This window comes from Balaenoptera borealis, assembly GCF_965194805.1.
Source record: "Balaenoptera borealis genome assembly, chromosome: 6".
Taxonomy (NCBI): domain Eukaryota; kingdom Metazoa; phylum Chordata; class Mammalia; order Artiodactyla; family Balaenopteridae; genus Balaenoptera; species Balaenoptera borealis.
In genome coordinates, this window is record NC_138863.1 from 91,251,979 (window position 1) to 91,274,522 (window position 22,544).

The 22,544-nt window shown below is 42.7% G+C and overlaps 1 protein-coding gene across 1 annotated transcript in view; it reads right to left on the reverse strand.

Moving 5' to 3' along the window:
- The window catches only part of SPOPL (speckle type BTB/POZ protein like), a 116,864-nt gene that overhangs the window by 50,811 nt on the left and 43,509 nt on the right, over positions 1–22,544 (reverse strand). The window contains exon 12 of the transcript XR_014245705.1: positions 2,246–2,299. The gene's annotated coding sequence lies outside the window, so the exon portion shown is untranslated. The remainder of the gene's footprint in view (positions 1–2,245; positions 2,300–22,544) is intronic.

Consider the following 22,544-nt stretch of genomic DNA (forward strand, 5'->3'; position numbering starts at 1 on the left):
CACGGGTTCAAGCCCTGGGCCGGGAAGATCCCACATGCCGCGGAGCAACTAGGCCCGTGAGCCACAACTACTGAGCCTGCGCGTCTGGAGCCTGTGCTCCGCAACGAGAGGCCGCGATAGTGAGAGGCCCGCGCACGGCGATGAAGAGTGGCCCACGCTTGCCGCAACTAGAGAAAGCCCTGGCACAGAAACGAAGACCCAACACAACCAAAAATAAATAAATAAATAAAATTTTATGAAGCAAAAAAACCCCCAAAAAACAAGGATAGACAATAAACGTCTCCTCCCACCTCTTACTCTTAATAAAAGATCTATTATCTTTTCAGACACTACCACTATGACCAGCTTCTTGGCAACGAAGCAGAGCTATCCGGAGCATATATAAGCATAAAAATTGATATTCTTATTGTTATATGAATTATTAACAATTATATTCACCACACATATGACAACCTCTGCTATATGGATGTATGTAGCATAAAGCTGTTAGCCCACAAGTCTACAAAGAAACAAGCTGCTAAGCTGAGCAGAATCAGTTGCTTCTAGGTTTTGTATAGATATTCCTTTGCTATATGTTTATTAATTTTGCCATCCGTTAGCTCTCAGTGACAGACCAGCAGTAGCAGACACCGAAGTTTAAAAAGTACTTTGGGAGATAAACTTTAGTTTGAGAAAATTCTATCAATTATCTTAACTTTTATGCAAATGCCTGCCGCTGTTAGAATTCACCCTTGGAACTGGTTTGAGAGCCATTGCCTTGAAGGACTTGGAGAAGTGCTTGAGTGAAGGAGTCAGAAATGGATAGAATAGAGAAAGGATGATTTGTCCCAGTTCTGTGCCTTTAAATGTCCAGACCCTAAAAGAAGCCAACAAAAGTCAGGTCCCAGGAGTTTCCAAGATTAATTAGAATTTGCTCAAAATCCATGTCTTTATCTTTTCACTCCTCTGACTATCTCTGGGTTTCCCCTTTTAACAACCCACAGCACTGTGTTCCCCCTTAAGGTCATGGACAATGTCTTGTGACCAATGCATCCCTGATGCCTGGCACAGTAGCTGGTCCTGGAAAGTAAGACTCTCAGGAGTAATCCCAGACTCTCAGAGTAATCCCGGCTATTACCAAAAGGGGCTGCCCCTTAAGTTGCTATGAGAAGCAAGTGTGGAGGCTTGGGAATGAGGTAAAGGGAAATCTGCAGATGTCACCAAAGAAAACGCTGTCCCAGGAATTCTTCAAGGAAAGAATATGGAAATCAGAAAACCTGGATTCCAATTCCAATGCTGACACTATCTACTTGGCCTTCAGCTGGACAATCATTGTGGCCCTTGAACTGTATTCTCTGAAGCCTCGGTTTCCTTGGAGATGTGGTGGGCATGGAGGCATTGTGAGAAGGCGGCCACGTGTATCAGCTGTGGCAATCTTGCCCATTTCATTCAGAACAGTTCTGTTTTTATCTGGTTGGGAGGTTCCCATAACATCTTGTTTGAATAAAAAGTTTTCTCCCTTTAAATTTGGTTAAAACCAGATCATTTCTGAGATTTCCTCTGGCTCAAACATTCTAAGATTCAATAATTTCTAGACTTAGAGAACATGAAATTAGTATTTCCGACTCCTGATTTTTAAAATTCATTTCTTCTTTGGCCTTGGAGTGAATCATTTTCTAGAAGTGCCGTCTACCTCTAGAGGAATGTTCTCACGCTCACACTCTAAGTGCATGTAGGCATAAACGCATTAATAGCTTTTCAGGATTTCCCAGGCAAATCAATCATTGTCTTTTCTGGTCAGATTTGTAAAACAGCAAATGGGATCTACTAGGGGTATGAGTGGCCCACAAAGACTTATCTCTTCCACTGAAAATTTCCAGTGAAAATCAAAATGTAGAAAATATTTTTGCTTCCCCCACAACTTCCCAGCAAGCAGAGGAAGAAGCACCACTTCACTTCATTTAAAGATATCAAATGAGAGAGACGCTATCCTAATAGGAATCAGAGGACTAAAGGATTAATTATTTCCCCTGGAAGTGACTCCCCCCCAGTAAGAGGAGGTCTTTCCCTCCAGCAGTTCTCCGGCATCACCGATAATACTGCCTTATGCAGAGAAACAGTAGCAGCTGCAGTTGTCACTCTAGATTTTTTAATTCTCGGATGCTAGGACTTAGTGAAAACTGAGATTCTTGAGGGGATTGGGAGGGGCTCTGGACTAGCATCTAGGACAACTGAGTTGTGGCCTTGGTTTGACCATGTGACTTACCTGAGTCTCAGAGATGGGAATAATGATCCTGTTTCTACAAACCTCAAGGGGTCTCTGCAAGATAAGATGCATGAAGGTTCATTATTGTAGGTTGTCTTAGTCAGCGCTTGCTACTATAACAAAGTACATAGGCTAGGTGGTGTCTTAAGCAACAGACAGTCATCCCTCACAGTTCTGGAGGCTGGAAAGTCCAAGATCAGGATGTCGGCAGATTCAGTTGTCAGCAGAGTCTCTCCTCCTGACTTGGAGAAGGCCACCTTCTTGTTATATTCTCACATTAAAGGAGAGAGATTGTGTGTTCTGGTCTCTTCCTCTTCTTAAGAGGGCACTAATCCCATCACAGGGTCTTCACGCTCAAGGCCTCATCTAAATTAAATTACCTCCCAAAGGCCCCACCTCTAAATACCGTCACTTTAGTGGTTAGGGCTTCAACATATGAATTGGGGCAGGGAGAGGGGTGCAGACAGTGGGACACAAACATTCAGTCCATACCAAAGGCCAAGCACTATAGAAATTAATAAACTATGTGTTGGAGAGTGTGGGATGATCTGATCAGCATCTATTCCAAGCTCTTTCTAGGATGCCTTCCTGTATTGTAGGGCCCAGAAGTTAATGACATTCCTTAGATGATCTCGCAATCTGTAGTCTGAGTGTAATTTGAGTTTTGCCAATCACACGCATTTATGAGAGACTTGAGTACGGGATTGGATGTAGTGAAGAGCCCGGGTTTTGCTTGTGCCATCTGTTACAGAAGTGGCATGGTTTTGCAGCAGACAGCTGGATAGGTAACCTCTGGATGGGAAAGGCAGTTTAGTGATTGTGGTTGAAGCAGCTGCTCCTTTGTCAGCCCGGTTCTGGGGTATGGCCTCGGGAGTTTTTCCTGGAAGCTCTTCCTATAGAATTAGTTCCCCCTGTCCTCCAGTGATTCTGTAAACGATTTAACAATCGGCTATAAATCCTGCCTTAAACTCACTAGAGTCAAAAGTTATTTCGATTTTTCCTAAGTCAGTTGCTAAGAAGATAGGACCTCAGAGAGAGGTGGAAACAGGTCTTCAGATTTTCAGATTGATGTTTAAGAGATGTTTAAAAATTACGTATGGATTAAACACAGAGTGTCTCAGGACAGACTGGTAGAATCAGATTGAGGAGGTGACCTGTGGACATATTTTGAAGGTCCCTGGATGTCATACTAAGGACATTATGCCCTTGGTTTGTAGCTAATGGAAAGCAATAGATTCATGTGTGTGTTTCTGAATGGTCAGCCAGGATAAGCTAGGATTACATGCAATCCCAGAATCGTAGTGGTTTACAACAGGGGAGGCTTATTTCTCGTGCATACTTTCCACATGTCTGATACAGTTAGACTCCAGCTAGGACCCCCTAATAGAGCACCCTCTATCTGGAACATGGCAAGTCTCACAGCAAAGGGAAAGAGAAGTTAGAAAACCCGATGTGATTTGTGACAACAAGTCATGATGCCAAATGAAATAAGCCAGGCAGAGAAAGACAAAGGATGCATGATCTCACATTCATATGTGGAATCTAAAAAGGCCGAACTCATAGGAACAGAGTAGAATGATTGTTGCCAGGAGCTGGGGAGTGGAAAAAAGGGGGAGATGTTGGTTAAAGGGCACAAACTTTCAGTTATAAGATGAATAGGTTCTGGGGAACTAATGTACAGAATGGTGACTCTAGTTAACAATACTGTGTTATATCCTCGAAGGTTGCTAAGAGAATAAATTTTAATTGTTCTCACCGCACACCCACACAGAAAAGAAAAAAGGAAAGAAAAGAAAAAGAAAAAAGGAAAACTGCATGCAGGTCCTTCCAGCCTCTGCTTGGATATGTCACAGGGCGTCCCCATTGTCATTTCATTGACCAAAGCAGCTCACAAAGCCAAGCCTGACACCAGAGCGGGGAATAATACCCCTGCCCCCAAGAGGAGTGGGCAGAAACATCTTTTGAGCAAGATTACAACTTGCCACACTCTGGAAGGCTTGCAGAAAAGGATTGAAGAGATGTTACTCTGTAATGACCTATATGGGAAAAGAATCTAAAAAAGAGTGGATATATGCATAACTGATTCACTTTGCTGTACAGCAGAAACTAACACAGCAGTGTAAATCAATTATACTCCAATAAAAATTAATTTAAAAAAAAAGAACTGATAGCGTTGAAGCCCTGCTAACTTTGTTTAAAAGTCCTAAAAATAACTGCACCCAGTAAAACCTAAAATAAATATTCATACATTTTTATAATAAAAAAAAGATTGAAGAATTATCATAATAACAATGAATTCTTATTCATTCCACAATACTGAACACTTGTTATTCACCATACCTTCTGCTGTGCTTGTGCCAGGACAGAGTGGGGTCCATAAGATGGACAAGGTCTTTGGCTTCAAGAAGTTTTTAGGTTAATAGGTACTTATTATGTGCCATGCGCTGTTATAAACGCCTTTCCATGTATTGTCTCATTCAATCCTCCTAATATTGGGTGGGCCAAAAAGTTCATTCGGTTAGTGAATACATTGTTCAATAAACTTCTTGGTGAAAATGAAAAAAGTCTTTACTTGAAGCCAAACGAGCTTTTTGGCCAACCCAATATCATCCTTAGTTTATAGATTATTAAACTGAGACTTAGGGAAGTAAAATACTTTCACCAAGTCCAGACAGAATGTGGCAGACCAGATCTGCACCCAGGCAGAACGCCACGTGCTTGCCCTTCGTGGTAAATCATCACTCAGCTGAAACTGTCCTAGGAAAGCGTGATGGAGGTCTGTGGGCTGGAGAAGAGGCAAGGGCTTCGAGAGAGAGAGAACAAGAAGAAATACCTGGGCCTGACTATGGAAGAGATACGAGCAGTGAGGGAGCCAGGTCTCAGATGAGTTAGGACACTTGACAGATGAGTGAATGTTTAACTCACCTTTAACTAACATAAGTGCGTCAGAAGAAGCTTGTTTGTGAGGGAAGATGGTGACCGCGATGTGGGACATGTAGGTTTGAGATTCCTATGTGAGGCATCTAGATAAATTTTGGAAAAACTAGCTTGGATTTCAGGAAAAAAGTGAGGAATAGAAATATAAGGAAATTTGGTTGTATAGGATTTTCATTGTTATCATGAAGCAGAAGAGATAGTATCCCAGGCATAGATTAGCTTAAAAAAGTTAAATAGCCAGTTCTAAACTGCTGCAGCCAGAAGAACATGTTCAATTGTACAAAGCAGAGAGTCACTCAGTGGCTTGTTTCTGTAGAGGGGGGAAGATTTCTCACATGAGGCTCAATTTGGAAGTTACCCTCTTCCCGTCAAACTTCGTTCAGTAACAGGCAGCCGGATTGGACATTTTGCAGAGTAGGTGTTAACAGAGCGTAAACCTTTTCACGCTTCATAATTGCATGGATCTTTACTGCAGCTAAGAGGAACAGAAATAAGTAGGGAGGTATAAAGAGTTGACGTATACTCTGTACTTAGTGTCAGAATTAGAAAAACATCTGGAATATCGGCCCTGCTGTAAGTAAGTAAATATTTGGGTGCATTAAATTATGAAATATTGACCAAGGCGAACACCAAAAATCATCAGCAAACAGAGCTGCTCTGAGGGTTGGACGGGAAGGGAAGAGAGAGATTGCTTTGAGCCACCTTTGCTGAAGGCGTTCCCCTTGCCCTCATTAGGGTGAATATGAGTTAAACCTGAAAGGACTGAGGAGTCTTTTTTAATGTTGGAAATCTGCCATGTTTTGGTTCTTTGCAATTTTTCTGCTCTGTTGGTCCAGAAACCATCTTTTGTCCTTGTGGCCTATCTTCTCTTTGTTCTGGAAAGGACCTTTTTCTGTCATGTAAATGCAAGGTAAGTACCCAAATATTGCCCTTAGGGGAGCCTTGTATGCAGCAAATATAGATACTTAAGACGAAATATTAAGTAAACTGCATAGCAATGTAAAGTGGATGTTTTAGCAAAGAGTATCCCTGAATTGTTAAATTCTTCACCCTAAAACAGGAATAGATTGTCCTGTGCTTGAAAACTGTGGCTTGTTCTTGAGAGATGCATGTGAATTCTCACCTAAACAATTATTCATAAGAGACTGATGCCAAAACTCAGCCTCTGTGCACCGGTGCCGAATCAAATCTCAGAGACAGACTTGTGGGTGAAGTAGAAAAGAATAGCTTTATTGCTTTGCTAGGGAAAGAGGGACACAGTGGGCTCATACCCTCAAAAACTGTATATTCCCACCCAGGGGGATTTAGTGAGGAGTTTTATAGCCATGGTTCAAGGGAGGGGTTGCTGATAACGGTCAGGGTGTGTGCAGGGCCTGCACTCCTTTAATCTGGCCTCAGGTGGTCTCTTGATGAGCTCCTGTGGTTCTCGAGGTTATCAAACTGAGACCTTCTCTCTGGAACGAAGAATGCTTCATCAAGCAGTTAACATCTTCCATTTGTTGGGGGTTTTAGTTTTGCAGAAGAGCTCAAAGATATTGTTATATGTATCCCTTGAGGAGGAACCAGGACCCTGCCCCAAGGCTACACTATTGTTTCTTGGGTGATCCTCCCTTGTCTCTTCATCCCCTCCGTTCCCTGATTAGCAAATGCTTGGTCCTGCCCTTTGGAACTCAGGGAAGGTCATGGCGGCTGGAGCCTACTTCCTACAAACAAGAAAAGGGAAACGCAGAATGGCTTTCATGCCTAGGAGCCCCACAAGGTCCTGCTCGGTTTCAAGATGAGCACAGAGGCCAGGCTATTTCATGAGATGAGCACAGACTTGCTCTCTGCCCTCGGTGCTGGAGGAAACTGGTGATGACCGGGAGTGCACTTGGCACCTTGCTCCTGGGATGGGACTGTGGGTCTCCACACGTTGGGCTGCATGGCTGAATGAACTAGACTGGAAAGGAATTGTTGGCCAGATTCCATCCCAAGAGTAAGCACGTGATCCGCTTCATCTGACGGTCAAGCATTCTTCCAAGAGGCTAATCCCAGGGCATGAACAAGGTAAGGGCAATCCTCTTCCTCTCCCTTGGATTGTGAATACTTTGAAAGCAGAAACGAGGATCTGTAGCCTAAATTCCAAGAAAAGTTGTCTGGAATCTATGGAAGCGAAGACTGGTCCTTCCAGTTGCAGCTGTAAGTTTCAGTCTGTGTGGCACTGCTGCTGTCCCCCAGTTCACAGCCAAGGCTACTTAGAAGTCCCACCCGGGGTGTCTCAGGTGTGCTGGGAGGGTTATCAAGAGCACTGCCGGTAATCTCCAAAGACCAGTGGGGATTTCAGCAGCCGTCTCCATCAGAGGAAGCTGTGACCAGCAGAGTAGCCGTCCCAAGAGGGCAGCAGCCACAGAGGCCCTGGGAGGGGTTGTGCCTTCTTCGAACTCATGCAAAGGTCACATTAGCGTGGGTCAGCCCCAGCCCTGCCTCCTTTGGTGGGGAGAACCTCTGTCCCAATCTTGTCCAAAGATGATCTCGGGGGTCCTTCTATTTCACACCAGGAAAGCAGTCAGCAAACAAGTCTACAACTTACCCTCTCTAAGGATGCAAAAAGGACTCTGAGCTCAGATACTAAGTCTCCCTGGTGGGGGAGGGGGCGGGAGTCCAGCACAGCCCATCTTTTCTAACCCCAGTGATCTGTAAGTCACTCCCTTCCTTTCAGAGTGAATGTCAACCGAACACCCCTACAAGGAATACACCCGAAAATGCCATCTTTCTGAAAACACTTCAAATGGCAAAATAAAATTATAGACTCATGACTCCTGATCTTCACATGACTCGAGATGTCTTTACTAGTTCTTCTTTCTCTTTTTATTCTAAATCACTGCTTTTTTTTTGTTTCTTGGTTCTCAGACTTTGCATTCAATAATTTGGCACAAGGTATTTGGACTCTTTTGTTAAATCATAAGTTTCAAGACAAGATATTAATAGCGTGTCATCAAACAAAGCATCCAGAACGGAAACAACTTGAATGCAACACTTAAATGATCTTCCAGGAAGCAAGATTGTATTTAAAACGTGAGTTGTATTTGAGGCTTTCTACCCTTTTCGGCCAATGTGCTTGCTCTTTACTTACAAGCACTTGCGTGCATCTCTCCATGTGGTTTTTTATTCTTTTTTTTTTTCAGTTTTTTGGCCTACCGCACGTGGCATGCGGAAATCTTATCCGACCAGGGATCGAACCCACACCCCCTGCAGTGGAAGCGAGGAGTCTTAACCACTGGACTACAAGGGAAGTCCCTCTCTCTGTGCTTTTTAACAGACTTAGGTCTGGAGAAGCAAGCAGGCAAGTATAACGGAAGAAACCTTGGTTAAAGATGAGAAAACTTAGACAATTTACACTTTGTTCCAGGGCCTTATTATTGTTTGACTTTGAACATGTCAATTAAAACTCCTACTTTCCATTTCCCCTTACGTAAAAGTAGTATTATTTAAAGATATAAAGATAATAATCTGAAAGAACTTTGAAATTATAAAGAGCTTTCCAATGAAGGGCATTAATTCCTTCTTCATATGGTTTATTTACTATAATCCATGGGAATGCTTCCACTGGCAGGAATCTGGACTTCATTTAAACTGAACTTCCAAAGGATCCCAAAAGCAGTTGGCCTTTCTTTATGCTATTTGGCATCAACATCAAACAAACGTGCACACAATAAATATTTAACTTTCAAGTCATATTTTTCTTTTGATGTTTATCATCATTTCTGGGAGGAAACGTTTAGACAATGTTTTATCCTGGGTTCCCAGGTGATAGAGCCGGAGGCAAAACGTACGGACTGATATTTATCAGAGAATCCGCTCCCAATCCCCAGGGAGCAGGAATGGCGGCAAGGGCAGCGGAGAGGGGGGAGGGGAGAAATCATCAAGCCAGCCGCCACACGCTCCATCTCAAGGGACACTTTTCCGAGAGGCCTTTTGGAGGACGGACACTCGAGGTGGTCCACTACGTGCGAGAGAGAGGAAGAAGACCATTGCTTCTTCGCTTCCATTTCTCCTTGGTCAAAAGTTTGCATCTCAGGTTGGCGTTAACTCCACCACCCTGGCAGTTGTGCCTGCCTGAGTATCCAAGCATCCTTAGCTCTGCCAGGAGGAAGCCCAGCCCAGGCAGTACTGTCAGGTTGCACCTGTGTGAAGTCAGGCGACAGCAGTCTCTGGGGCCAAACTAGTGCCCCAAAGCCCCAGGGGAAGGCACAGCTTCGAGGATCTTAAAAGGTGCTTAAGAGGTGTCAGCTCAGAACATAATATTGAAGTATTTCAGGGATTATTTTACTTTGCAAAAATATCCATTTGCGTTTATTTTCTCTGTCACTTTTCGTAAGAATAGAGTCAAAAGCAATCCATCAAAATGGCACACTTAGGAATTCTTAGCATCTGTAGATGTTGAACACTAAAAAAACTATTGTCGACTGAAAAATAAATGCACAACTTAAAAGGGAGAATTATGTTTTATTCGACAGACTTGCTGAGGAGCTAAGCCTGGGAGGCAGCCTCTCAGACAGCTCTGAGGGACTGCTCTGAAGCGGTGGGGGAGAAGCCAGTGTATACAGGAGTTTTTGCAACAAAAACCACGAGGTCAGAACATCGAAACATTACTGTTAATTAAAGAAAACTAGACATCTCAGGTTAATGAATTTAGGGCTTTTCTGTGTATGGGAAGATGCAAGAGTCTGGGTTCACTGAAGTCATTCCTTTGAGATGCATCTTAACTATCTAGGGCCAGTATCCTGCTTTTCTCCATCCTGAGTCCCCTCAGGGTGCACAGTCTAGGGTGGCTGCAGTGGCTGGCTGATGGCTTCATGGCCCCAACATCCTTTGTTTACTGATATGGCAGGTGATATTCTTCATCCATACCATCCAGCCTTGACTTTTCCAGATTCTGTGCCCACGTTTGTGGACAGTGGCCCTTCTGTCTTGTCATTCATTCATTCATTCATTCAGCAAATATACTGTTGAGCATCTACTCTGTGCCAGGCTCTCTTTTAGGCTCTGGAGATACAGTGATGAACACAGACAATTCCCTAGCTCTTGTGACACTATATTCTGATGGAGGAAGCTTTTAATAACCAGGTAGACTAAAAAATAAATAAATAATTTCAGATGATGATGAGGGATACGAGAGAAATATAACAGGGTGATGAAATAGTCAGTCTTGTAGGTTCTGTGACTCTAGATCTGGCTTAATTTTTTCATGGCTGGCCACTGGTTTTAAAGTCTTGCTATAACTACAAGAGTATATGGCCTGTGAACTCCTTCACGCATTGAAGGGAGCTTTTATCTTCGCTTCCTCAGTGTCTTACTAAGTGCCCGTTTTAAGCATGACTGTTAATAAGAGATATGTCTAAGTCCAACAAACAATGTCTTCTTGAGGAATGGTGAGATGATCATTTGAGGCATAAGAAGCCTTCTTTCATCACCGCCCTCCCCACATCACATGATGCCTGCAGGTTCTGCCCAGGAATGTTCCCTAGGAGGTGTTCTGTAGTAAAAGTTCAATGGCTTCTAAAGAAGAATTTCACCTGTCCATTTTAACCAGAAGTTCGTTCTTTTATTATTAGATCTAGATATATATTTGGAATAAAGACTGTCACAACCCAATTGCAAATAAGCTCCATTTTTAAACTTTGTTATTTTTCACCCCAGTGTACTCCTCACACTCTCAAAGGAAAGAGAAAAAAGAGAAAGCAAAGGAATATAACCAAACAAGATTTTTAGAAGTCTTTCTGGTTTTGCTGTATCCACACATTATTGGTCAGAATAGGCTAGCTTATGCTGCAGTAGCAAATAATCTCAAAATCTCAGTAGCTTAACATACCAGAGGTTTCTTTCTTACTCACAAAAAGTCTGCTGTGGGTCCATATCACTCTTTAGAGCAAACTTTCCTTCGTGTATGACTCAGCAATCCAAGCCGTGCATCTCAACAGGAGTCCTACTCAAGCACCAGGCAGCTTTTCCATGCCTTGGCCTGGAGGTAACACACATCATTCCCAACCACTGCCCATTAGCCAGAACCAATCATATAACCTTGTCTACCAGTGAGGATCCTGGGAAACGTAGGAGGGCCACGTGGGAATGTTTGCAGAACCCCACTGTCTCTCCCACACTGGTCACTATGGGTATCAAGGAAAGAACACACAAAGCAGGGGGTGTTCATGGGCGCTTTGCCTGCCTTACTCTCCTACCAGCGTCAACTTAGGTGGTCCTGTGAGGTTCTTACTCAGTTTTACACAACAGGTAGAATTAGTTGGGAAGGACACCTGGCAGAGTATCTCACCCAGATTCTGCCACCACCATCCCCATCCATGGTTATGGTTATTATTTCTCCTTGAAGTTGTAATTTCCACAAGACAGCTCACCCAAAGTACAAATGTTCCCACGAAACTGTTTAAAATACTTTCATGACAAGTTCTGGAAATAAGGCCAAAAACGTATGCCAATAACCCATTTCAATCATTTTGTGAGATGGTTATAAACGTAAGCACATAGATTTTTATTTTATTTTACATTTTGCTCAGATTCAGAGGGGCCAGATACCATGATTTGATATTCACCTTGGGAAAGAGGAGCCTGGCATCTGGCAGATTCTGCTGTGATAGGAACAGACTTTGCAAACTACAAAAGACCCTCCTTAGGGTCCTGCTCCTGTAGCTGAGGGAAGAGAATAGAAACTCTGTGTGTGTGTGTGTTTGACAATGTGGACAATTAACATCACAGTCTTCTTTTCTTTTGTCAATTCTTCCAACAACATACCTCCAAATTAGGATGGTAAGCCCTAATCAGAAACTTCTGGAAAAGAAGTGGATTGGGATAAGGGAAGAGATGGAGGAGAGAAAGTATGCCCATTCTCGAGTCAGTGCCTGCCAAAATGTTAACAGATCATTTTATTCTCTATTCTCAGGCTCTCTTGAATGTCTTTCATTCATTCATTCATTCATTCATTCACTAGGGACCAGTCTTAGCCCCTATGAAAAGCACTGAGGAATCAATGATGGGAAAAATGAACCCCGCCCTTGCTCAAGGAGGTTCAGTCTAGTGTGGGCACCAAGCAGTGTACAGATCACTACAGAAACAAACCTATAATTTGCCAATTGTGGGTCTGTGCTTGTTTGTCCTTGAAGCTATTTTCTGCTCTTCCCCTGATCTGCTGCATTTCCTCCACCCTCTGGCTTTCTGGTCAGTTCAGCCGACGGAAGGCACTGGCGAGACTGGAGGGTGGGAGGGGGAGCTTCTTCTCCCCCCTCACCACATTTCCTCTGGACAGCCCTGGCTATGGCTCTAACTCACACCATGTGGCTTCTCCCCCAAGTTTCCAGGGCCTCCCAGGCCACCCCAGCTCTTCAGCTCCGCTAATATTCTTCTTCATCACCCCTCCAGACCCAGGGATGGCAGGGGCTTCCAACAGTCGTGTCCCCCATGTTTAGCATCTCTGGAACCATTCCCTTCATTAAGTTTCCTCCAGTATGGGTTTCCTTCCTGGGGAATCACATAATAGTAAGCACTGTGATGACGGCCCCCCAAAAAGGTATATGGTGACAAGAGAATATATAATGAGGACTCTGTCTTTGTCGTCATGGACAGAGGAAGCTTTTTGGAGGAAGTGACATTTGAGCTGAGATTTGAGGGCTGAATCAGAGTTAAATAGGCAAAGGATGTGGGTAAGAGGGTTCCTAGGAGAGAGAGCAGCCTGGGCAAAGGCCCTGAGTCAGAGGAGCTGAGAGCCATCTAGAAATGGAAATAAGGGTAGTGATACCTGAGTACAGGGGGCAGAGAGAGGGAGTGTCCTAGAATGGGGCCGCAGAGTTAGGAACAGACTGGATCACACAGGCCCTACAGACCATGCTGAGGACTTCATTTGATAATGGGAAGCAACAGAAGGGCTTTAGGCAAAAGAAGATGATATGCATTTTTAAAGGACCACTCTGTCTATAGTGCAAAGGGTATGAGAGAAGCGGGTTAGAGTGGATTTGAAGAGGCTGCTTAGGAGGTACTGCAACAGCTCAGGCAAAAGGAGATGGCAGCTCTGGCAAAGGATAGGATTAGAAATGGAGAAAAGTGGATGGACTCAAGAGATATTTAGGAGAGCAATCGACAGGACCAGGTGAATGATGAGTTAGGGAGAGGTGACGGAGAGAGGGACACCAAGGATGACTTCTGGGGTTTGGCTTACACAGGTGGGTGGATGGATGGTGTGCCATTCACCAGGACAGGAAACACGGAGGAGGAATGGGTTGTGTGTGCACGTATGGGGTAAGGAAATGGATCACGTGTTTGGTTTTGCTCACATTGAATTTAAAGTGCCTTAGCGGTATCCAGATGCATTTGTCTCTAGTAGGCAGCTGGATAGATGGGGCTGGAGCAGCTCCATGGCAGGTTGGATTATTGTTCCTAATTCTTCACTCCCCTGGAATAGGATTTTACACCCACATCCTTTGCCACGTAACTTCGAAGTGACTCTCACAGTAGCCTTGGCCACATAACTATGATCTGTATAATATTGGTGGACGAGATGTAAACAGAGACTTTAAATATGCTTTCATGTTTGGCTTGTCCTCTTGCGCTCTTTTGATCTTCCGTGAGAAGAGTATGTTTCAGGGAGCCCCTGGCCCTCCAGCCTAAGCCCCAGCGTGAAGCCATGTAGAGCTGCCCTGAACACAACCTGAAGCCTGGGTCCAGCCTGACCCAGCTAAGCACCGCCTTGCTTAGCTGACCTGAAGAACTGTGAGCATTGCTGTAAAACACTGAACTTTTGAAGTTGTTATGCATCAGAAACCAAAGAATATTGTTCAAGGGCAAGGACCAGACAGTCCTCCCAGGGATCACATCCATTATGGAATCTGGGGGCACGTTCATTTCGGATAAACCTGGACAATCTTTTCTTTGACTGTCCCTCTGTCTTCTGGCCCAGGTAGTTCACCTCATCTGAATATCTTTAACCCCTCCTTCTATTGCACTCCAACTAGGTTGATAATCATGTACTCGGGTTCCAAAACTGCGTCACTGGGTTCGCGCCCGAACCTTACATTCTCTATCCATCTTTTCTTTAAATATTTATTTATTTTTATTTATTTGGCTGCGCCGGGTCTTAGTTGTGGCATGCAGGATCTAGTTTCCTGACCAGGGATTGGACCCAGGCCCCTACATTTGGAGTGCAGAGTCTTAACCACTGAACCACAAGGGAAGTCCCTCACTATCCATCTGTTGACCTATACATCTATGGTACATTCTGACTCGGTATGTCTTTGAGTGGCAGTGGCTATGCCTTTCAAAAATTTGCTCTTTAAATAGGACCTTCAATGCCTTGGGCCAGAGTCAATCAGAATATCCTACTATGTGGATTTGACATCTTTGCCAAGGGAAGCCTTCGTCTATATCACAAGGGTGACAGACTACATCCATCAGTGTGGAAACCATTCAACTTTTTGCAAATGCAAGTGGAAGGACTTGAAACAGCATCTTTTCTGAAGGCTCAATTTAGGTTTCTTGACAGGAGGAGGAGAAGGTGAACATCTATGTTATGCACATTTCTTCGTTTTTCCTCCAATTGGAATTTACTCCAGCTTTTTTAGCTCATATTCTCAACCTCTTTCTTTCTCCTTCTCTCGTTCTCATTCCTTTCCTCTCTCTCCACCTATTCTCTGTTCATTAATAAAAGCTCTCTTTACTTAGTTTTGAATAAAGGAAACACCTTAAAATATTTAGGTAAATCTCTTGTCCCGTTCTGTGCTAATTCCTTAGATTATTCATTACCATAACAGAAGTTTATATTCATTTCCCTCCATTCCGCTGCTTCTCTTTGTGTTTGAAGAATTCTCTCATATCCATTACATTCTGTAATCTAACTCTATTTCATAAATGACTCCCTTCATCTTTCAGAGGACTGTCTAATGAGTTTTTCCCTTTCTCCACTTTAAATCAACCTGCAATGATGTTTAAGCCCCACAATGGCTCTAATGCAAAGGTCAGGAAAGACCTCATGGCATTCACAGCTTCTTCACTGAGTATTTCAAAGAGCCCCCAGGCAGGGCTGGAGGACCTGGGTCCCAGCCCCAGCTCGTGCACTGGGTAGCTTTGTCACCCTAGGTAATGTTCTTCTTATCTTTAAAATAGAGATAATATCATGCTATTTAGTGTATGTGATTGTTGAACTAATTAAACTGAGCAAGAAAAAATTTTGATATGTTTAAATATCAGGAACTGTAGCTGTTAGGAGTGTTTTGGGGGTAAAAGAAGCAAACAACGCAACTCACAATAACTTTAAGAATTGGGTTTATTTTTCTCATAGAACAAGCCTAGAGTAGGCGATCACTGGGGTTGGTTCGGGGATCAACAGTCTCCTTTGCCCGCTTTATCAGGAGAGCACAGACTTCCCAGAACAGTGCACCCTGTACAGACTTGCACTTATTTCTCATGGGCTAGGCGTGGGTCATATGGTCTCATCTAGCTCAGCGGAGACTGGACAATTGAGTATTTGGAAGTCAGCAAATGGCAAGAAGAAGAGAGTTGAGAATATTGGGGGCAATGGGGTGGCGTGGGGGAGGGATTATTTAAAGTTATCTGGCACAGAAAGCTTTGAATTACAGTCACATTAATGCACCCACAATTCTGGTACCAGTTCCAGTGTGTGGGTTTTCTCCCCACACCAAGCAATTCTCTGACACCAGCTGGGCGTCCTACAATTCAATTCAATTCTGACACTGTCCACTTGGAGATAGCATCATAACCCACAGGTTAAGGGCTCAGTCCCACGAGACTGTCCCCCAACCCTAGGACGTCAATCACCAAGTCCAGGTTGTCACCTGTGCTTCTGACTGTCTAGCTATAGATTGGAGGTTCCAATGACCTTCTCCTTGGGTTTGATTAATTTGTTAGAGCAGCTCCCAGAACTCAGAGACACATTTTACTTACAAGATTACAGGTTTGTTATAAAAGGAGCAGCCAGACGGAAGAGATGCATAATTGCAGAGTATGTGGGGAAGGGGCACAGGGCTTCCATGCCCTCTCCAGGCACACCACTCTCCCCAAATCTCCATGTGTTCACCAACCCAGAACTTCTCTGAACCCCATCCTTTTGGTTTTTTATAGAGGCTTCATTACATAGGCAAGATTGATTAAATCACTGGTCATTGGCAATTGATTCAACCTCCAGTGCCTCTCCCCTTCCCAGAGGTCTGGGGTGGGACTGAACCCTCTAATCACACGTGGTTGGGTTGGCCCCTCTGGCAAACAACCCTCCTCCTTAGGTCCTTTCCAAAAGTCACTTTGTTAACATAAATTCAGGTATCGTTAGAAGGGGTTTGTTATGAATATGAAGACACCTTTATGGCTCTTTTCACATGGGAATTCCAAGAGTTTTAGGAGCTCTGTGCCAGGAAAGGGGGTGAAGGCCAAATACGTATTTCTTATTATAGATCACAGTATCACACACCTAAGACTTCCCTTTTGAGAAGGTGCATTGCTTCCATAGGTACAAAACTTCTATTTATCTAGAGAGAGCAAAAACCAGAGAGGAGAGGTTATGTCAATCGTGAGAGCCAAGTGCACTCTGTGTGTTTTCCTTGGGGCTGCATCTCCCCCCAGATCTAGATTACGGCTCCAAAGAAATCAGGAGACTCAGTCAGCTTCCTAAATAGAAGTTCTCCATGCAGAGTGTTCCTCTCTGGCTCTAAGTTATTTAACCCAGTGACTCAAAGTGCAGGCTCTAGAGTCAGATGGGCAGAGGTTGAATTCTGACTGCCCTTTCTAGTTGCTGATCTTGGGCAAGTTAATGTTTAATACTCTCATGTTGCTCACTTGAAATGGGAATAACCATACTACTTACCTCCTTGTATCACTATGAGGATTAAATGGAAAACACTAAATACAATGGCTGATATATAGTAACCACTCAGTAAATAGGAACTATCATTAATATTAGAGGTAATAGTAAAAGTTTTTAAATGTACAGATTCCCCAACTCTGTCCCAACTTTACCCCAAAGATCAAAGTTAACAATAAAAATTAGACTGAATAATGATCTTTTATTTGCCTCTAAAATTAAGTCACATGGTCTCTTGCTGAAATCCATCCTAGATTCTCTGTAACTGTTACTGTTAGAATGACAAACCCTCCCATATATTTACTAAGGCTTATAAAGAAAAAAACGATGCCATTCTCGAGTTTGGTGATCAGTCCTGATAATGTATCCAGTAAGCTCATTAGTTGCCTGAGGTAGTATCTTGCCAAATCCAATTTGCGAAGACAACAGCTTTATAGACATTTCTTTTTATCTTGTTCATAATATTGCCCATTAAATAGAAGATGTACTGTGCCAGGTCTTGTTCATTTCAAAGCAAATTATAGGAGGTGATTCAACTGTGCACCAGGAGAAAGAGTCCAGCGTTTCACCAGCAGGGCCACAAAATTAGACGTCTGCTTTCTGACAGGATGACAGAGCGGAAGAATTGAACATTGATGAATCTTAATGCTGTCATCTACCACAATGTTCTTCAATTATTTCTTTGTGAAAGAATGACTAATGATAATTCCTACTAGAGGATCATTTGCATATTCAAGCTCAAGTGTTACACGGAAGAGAAGAGAATGTCGATTTGTTGAGAGGACAAACTCCTTCCCTCCAGATTAAAATGCTTCTTTTCTACGTTAGGCTTGTTACTGAAACCCAGGGAGACAGAAAATATAATTCAGGAGCTGAGTCCAAATCTATTTTCTCATTTCCAAGAAAAAGAAAAAACAGTATCTTTTTCTCCCATTTTAGACTAGATTTTTTTTTTTTTTTTAATGTGCTCCGTAGTTGCCATTGTTCATAGGGGGAAAATGATCTGGATACAATTGGCCTAATCAACTCTTAATTCGAGGGCCTAAGTGGATGATTACACCTAGTGTTACCCACACAAGCAGCTGCTGACACCAGGGTCCTTTTGAAAGTGCTGCTCCTGACATCAATGCCAGGTAGGTGGCCCCGGAGACTTCAGACTCCAGGGCCCAGAGAAGCCGAGCCGTTGCATTTGGTGGAACCAATCACGGCGGCGCCAAAAGCCTGTTCTGTCCTCCAGATGAACAAGCATCAAGATATCTGTCCTTCCTAGACAGTGAGCAGATGCTGGCCAAGGTTGCCACCTTCCAAAAGGAAACAGTTGGAAGGAATGAACCCAGGCTATGCCAGTCTGATTTGTTAGACTGTTTGATCCCAGGAACAGATCAGGAGGACTTGCTGCTGCTGCGAGACTGCACACGGTTCTTCCTAATTACAGGAGGAAACAACGAGCCAATGCGAGGTAGAAGAAGCAGCAGCTTCCTCTAGCGGGCTGCATTCTACCTTCAGCTCTCCCTTGGCCCGCATGAAGCCAGTCCTCCGCTAGACAGTCAACAAAGTCCACTTGGAAGCAGTGAGCGGAATGTGTAGGATGGATAGGAAGTGTCCACGTGGATATAGAGGAGAGCAGTTTCTGGTAGAAAGAGTCCCATGAGTCAGGCCCACGGGCTTGAAACACCATGATGTTCGTATCAGTTTCCTAGGGCAGCCATGACAAAGTACTGCCAGCTGGGTGGCTTAAAACAACAGAAATCTGTTGTCTTACATTTTGGGGGGCTAGAAGTCTGAAATCAAGATGTTCTCAGGGCCATGCTCCCTCTGAAGCTTGTAGGGAAGAATCCTTTCTTGCCTCTTCCAGCTTCTGGTGATTGCTGGTATCCCCTGGCTTCTGTCCGCATCACTCCAATCTATGCCTCCACCGTCACGTGGCCCTCCTCACGTGTCACTCATGGCCTTTTAATGAGGACACCAGTCACCAGATTAAGGCCCACTTTAACTCAATAGACCTCATCTTCCCTTGAGTACATCCACAATGACCTTATTTCCAAGTAAAGTCACATTCACACATTCCAGACCTCAACATTTCTTTTTGGAAGACACAATTTAACCACAACACTGGCACATGAAGAATAGGAAGCATCTAAGTGAACACGGAGGAGAAGATATTTCTTTCTTTTTAAAAAATATTTATTTATTTGGTTGCGCAGGGTCTTAGTTGCTGCTGGTGGGCTCCTTAGTTGTGGCATGTGAACTCTTAGTTGCAGCATGCATGTGGGATCTAGTTCCCTGACCACAGATTGAACCCAGGGCCCCTGCACTGGGAGTGCAGAGTCTTAACCACTGTGCCACCAAGGAAGTCCCGAGAAGATATTTCTGATAGAAAGACGATCATAAGTCAGGCCCAGAGGGACTTGTAACACCATGATGCTTGTACAGAAAAACAAGCAGTACAGTAGTCTGGGTTCCCCTCCCTCCCTCTTCACTCTCATCAGCCCCTTTCTTCCCCTGTGCTAAGACCTATAACACTCATGATTACTCACCCAGTGCATATATAGGGGTCAGTAATATAATCACAATAGACCAGCCCACCCTTAACATTTGCTGGGCTCGGGATAAGATGGCAAAGAGACCCACATGGCATGTGTCTAATTATTTAAAATTATATTTCATGCTACAAATTGTCAAATAAGTTATATTCTCCTATGTTGACAAACACACCTTCATTACTACAAACTTTATGAAGAAATTGGAAAGCTATGGTTTTGATTTAATTGAAAATCGGCAAAATATCAAAGGTGATCTGCCTGGGTGTCCCGTAGAAGGGTTGGTGATGTTAGGATGAGTGATAAAATAAAAACTTACATCATTCATAAATTATTATGTATTTATTCCATAGAATTTCCTTGTATTGCCTTAATTTCAGAAAATGTACTAATTAGGTGGTTGTTATCAAGCTTTTCACAGTTTGTATTTTATTGACAGTATTGACAAATTAGACTAAATTCCTTGAGTGGTTATTGTTCTTAGGTAGTTTGTATGAATTTTAATCTTGAGAAACTTTGCTGAGGCATGAGCAACTGGAATATTCAACAAAATGCTTACAGCAATGTCTACATTCAGATATGAAACATTTTCTGTGTGGTAGGAATACTTAAGATTTACCCTCTTAGCAAATTTCAAGTGTTCAAGACAGTATTATTAACTATAATCAACATTTTATACATTAGATCCCCAGAACTTATTCATCTTTTAGTGAAAAGTTTGTACCCTTTAAGCAACATCTCCTAATTTCCCCCACCCCAAACCCCTGTCAACAACCATTCTATTCTCTGCTTCTATGAGTTTGAGTTTTTTAGACTCTCAAGGGTGTGGAGAAAAGGGAACCCTTGACACTGTTGGTAGGAATGTAAATGGTGCAGCCACTATGGAAAACAGTATGGAGGTTCCTCAAAATATTAAAAATAGAACTAACCTATGATACAGCAATCCCACTTCTGGATATATATCCAAAGGAAATGAAATCAGATCTTGAAGAGATATCTGTACTCCCATCTTCACTGCAGCATTATTCACAATAGGCAAGATATGGAATCAACCCAAGTGTCCATCAACGGATGAATGGATAAAGAAAATGCGACACACACACACACACACACACACACACACACACACAAAATGCGATATTATTTAACCACCACAAAGAAGGAAATCCTGCCATTTGGGACAACATGGATAAAACTGGGGGACATTATGCTAAGTGAAATTAGCCAGACACAGAAAGACAGATACTGCATCATCTCACTTGTCTGTGTTTTTTTTATCTTCAAACTACTTTCATATATCTCATTTCCTCCATGAAGTCATAGAGTTTTAAACATTAAAATAATCTTATGAAGTTTTATTGGATTTGGCTGTGTACGTAGCTAGAGCTTCCTCTTGGCTGAACTATAAACTCAAGAGTAGGGATGTTAAGCATTTTACTCATCACAGTCTGCCTTTAGAATTAGACATTTAGGAGACAAATAGATAAAATAAAAGAGCCCAGTTCAAGTTTTCCTTTGTTAGGCTAGGAACTCTGGGGATTAGGAGTCCTGCAGCAAAACTACTGACTAAAATAAAGTGCCAATAATACCCTTTAATCCAGAAATTCCACTTTCCATTTTCTACACGGAAAATACACGAAGAGGCAATATGTACATGATATCCATTGTTTATAACATAGAAAAGTTCAAGAAATCAAATGTATATTTTACCATTCCTTTACTGACAAGCTGCAGTAGAGCCATATTATAGAATTCATCCAGGCAATTTAAAAAGGATGAAGTAGATATATGTATATTCACAATGAAAGATTTTCAATACATGCAGTACATAAAATAAAAAGCAAATTGAAATACAATTGATTTTGATTTCAAAGTTGATGTTTGGGTTATTTTACAATTAAATTTTTTGTCTAGGGTATCTGTACTTCCTGTTCCTCTACCCCTTCCTGAACAGTTCAATTCTGAAGTCATTAAGTGGAAGGGAACAAGGTAGGTGCCCACACCAGAGAAAGGGGGAGCTGTAGTGGCCCAGCGTGGGATGTCAGGGTCCAAACCGGGTGAGGAGGATGCCCACGTGAACTTGGGGGGCGGAGATAGGAGATCAAGTACATTCAAGAAAACCGATCACATAACTAAGTATATTAAAGATAATGGGAGATAGGTTTATCATTAGCTGGAAAAGGGTCTATAACTATGAAAGGGAGAACACTGAAATGAATCCTGTCGTTTACTACTGGATTTAGAAGTATCATTGTGACCTTGTGGTTTTCAAAATACACAGACGGACATATAATAAACATAGGAAAAAGGATGTAAATATATATGCATATGATATATGTACACATATACATGTACATATACATATATTCCCTCGCTCTAGCCCTTAAAAGGATCTGAGAACAGGTATACTCCAGTAGCAATAAGCATGCAAGTGCTCAGCTCCTGGCTTCTACATACCATTCTCCACTAAAAGCAACTGGGGTTACTTGAAAAAAATACCTGATTCTAGGGCTGAGGCAGAAGTATATGTCTGAAACATCTTGCTGTTTCAGGAAGAAAGGAAGTGCTTAAAGAATGTTGAGACATGATGAAAGGACACAGAACTCAGCCTGATGAAGCCCTCATTGGCCAAATCAGGGACAATTTGACCATTAAAAGAAATAATGATAGTAAAGGACTATAACCCATTGAATAAAATAGAAAATCACGTTCATACAGATATAAATAAATACATAACCAAATAAGTAAAAAAGTTTCATGAAGCTTGGGATACTTACATGGTTTCAAAGTAACTCCTCACAAAAGGCTTATTAATTTCAAAAAGATTAAAAAGTTACATTCTAGTGGAAAAGCCCGGCTGACAGACACTTAATAATCAAGGTGAATATAATGGGACAAACGGGAGTCATGTGCGTCCAGATATGCTACAATGAGAAGAACACAGATTTACTTCTGTGATTTTCCTCCCAGT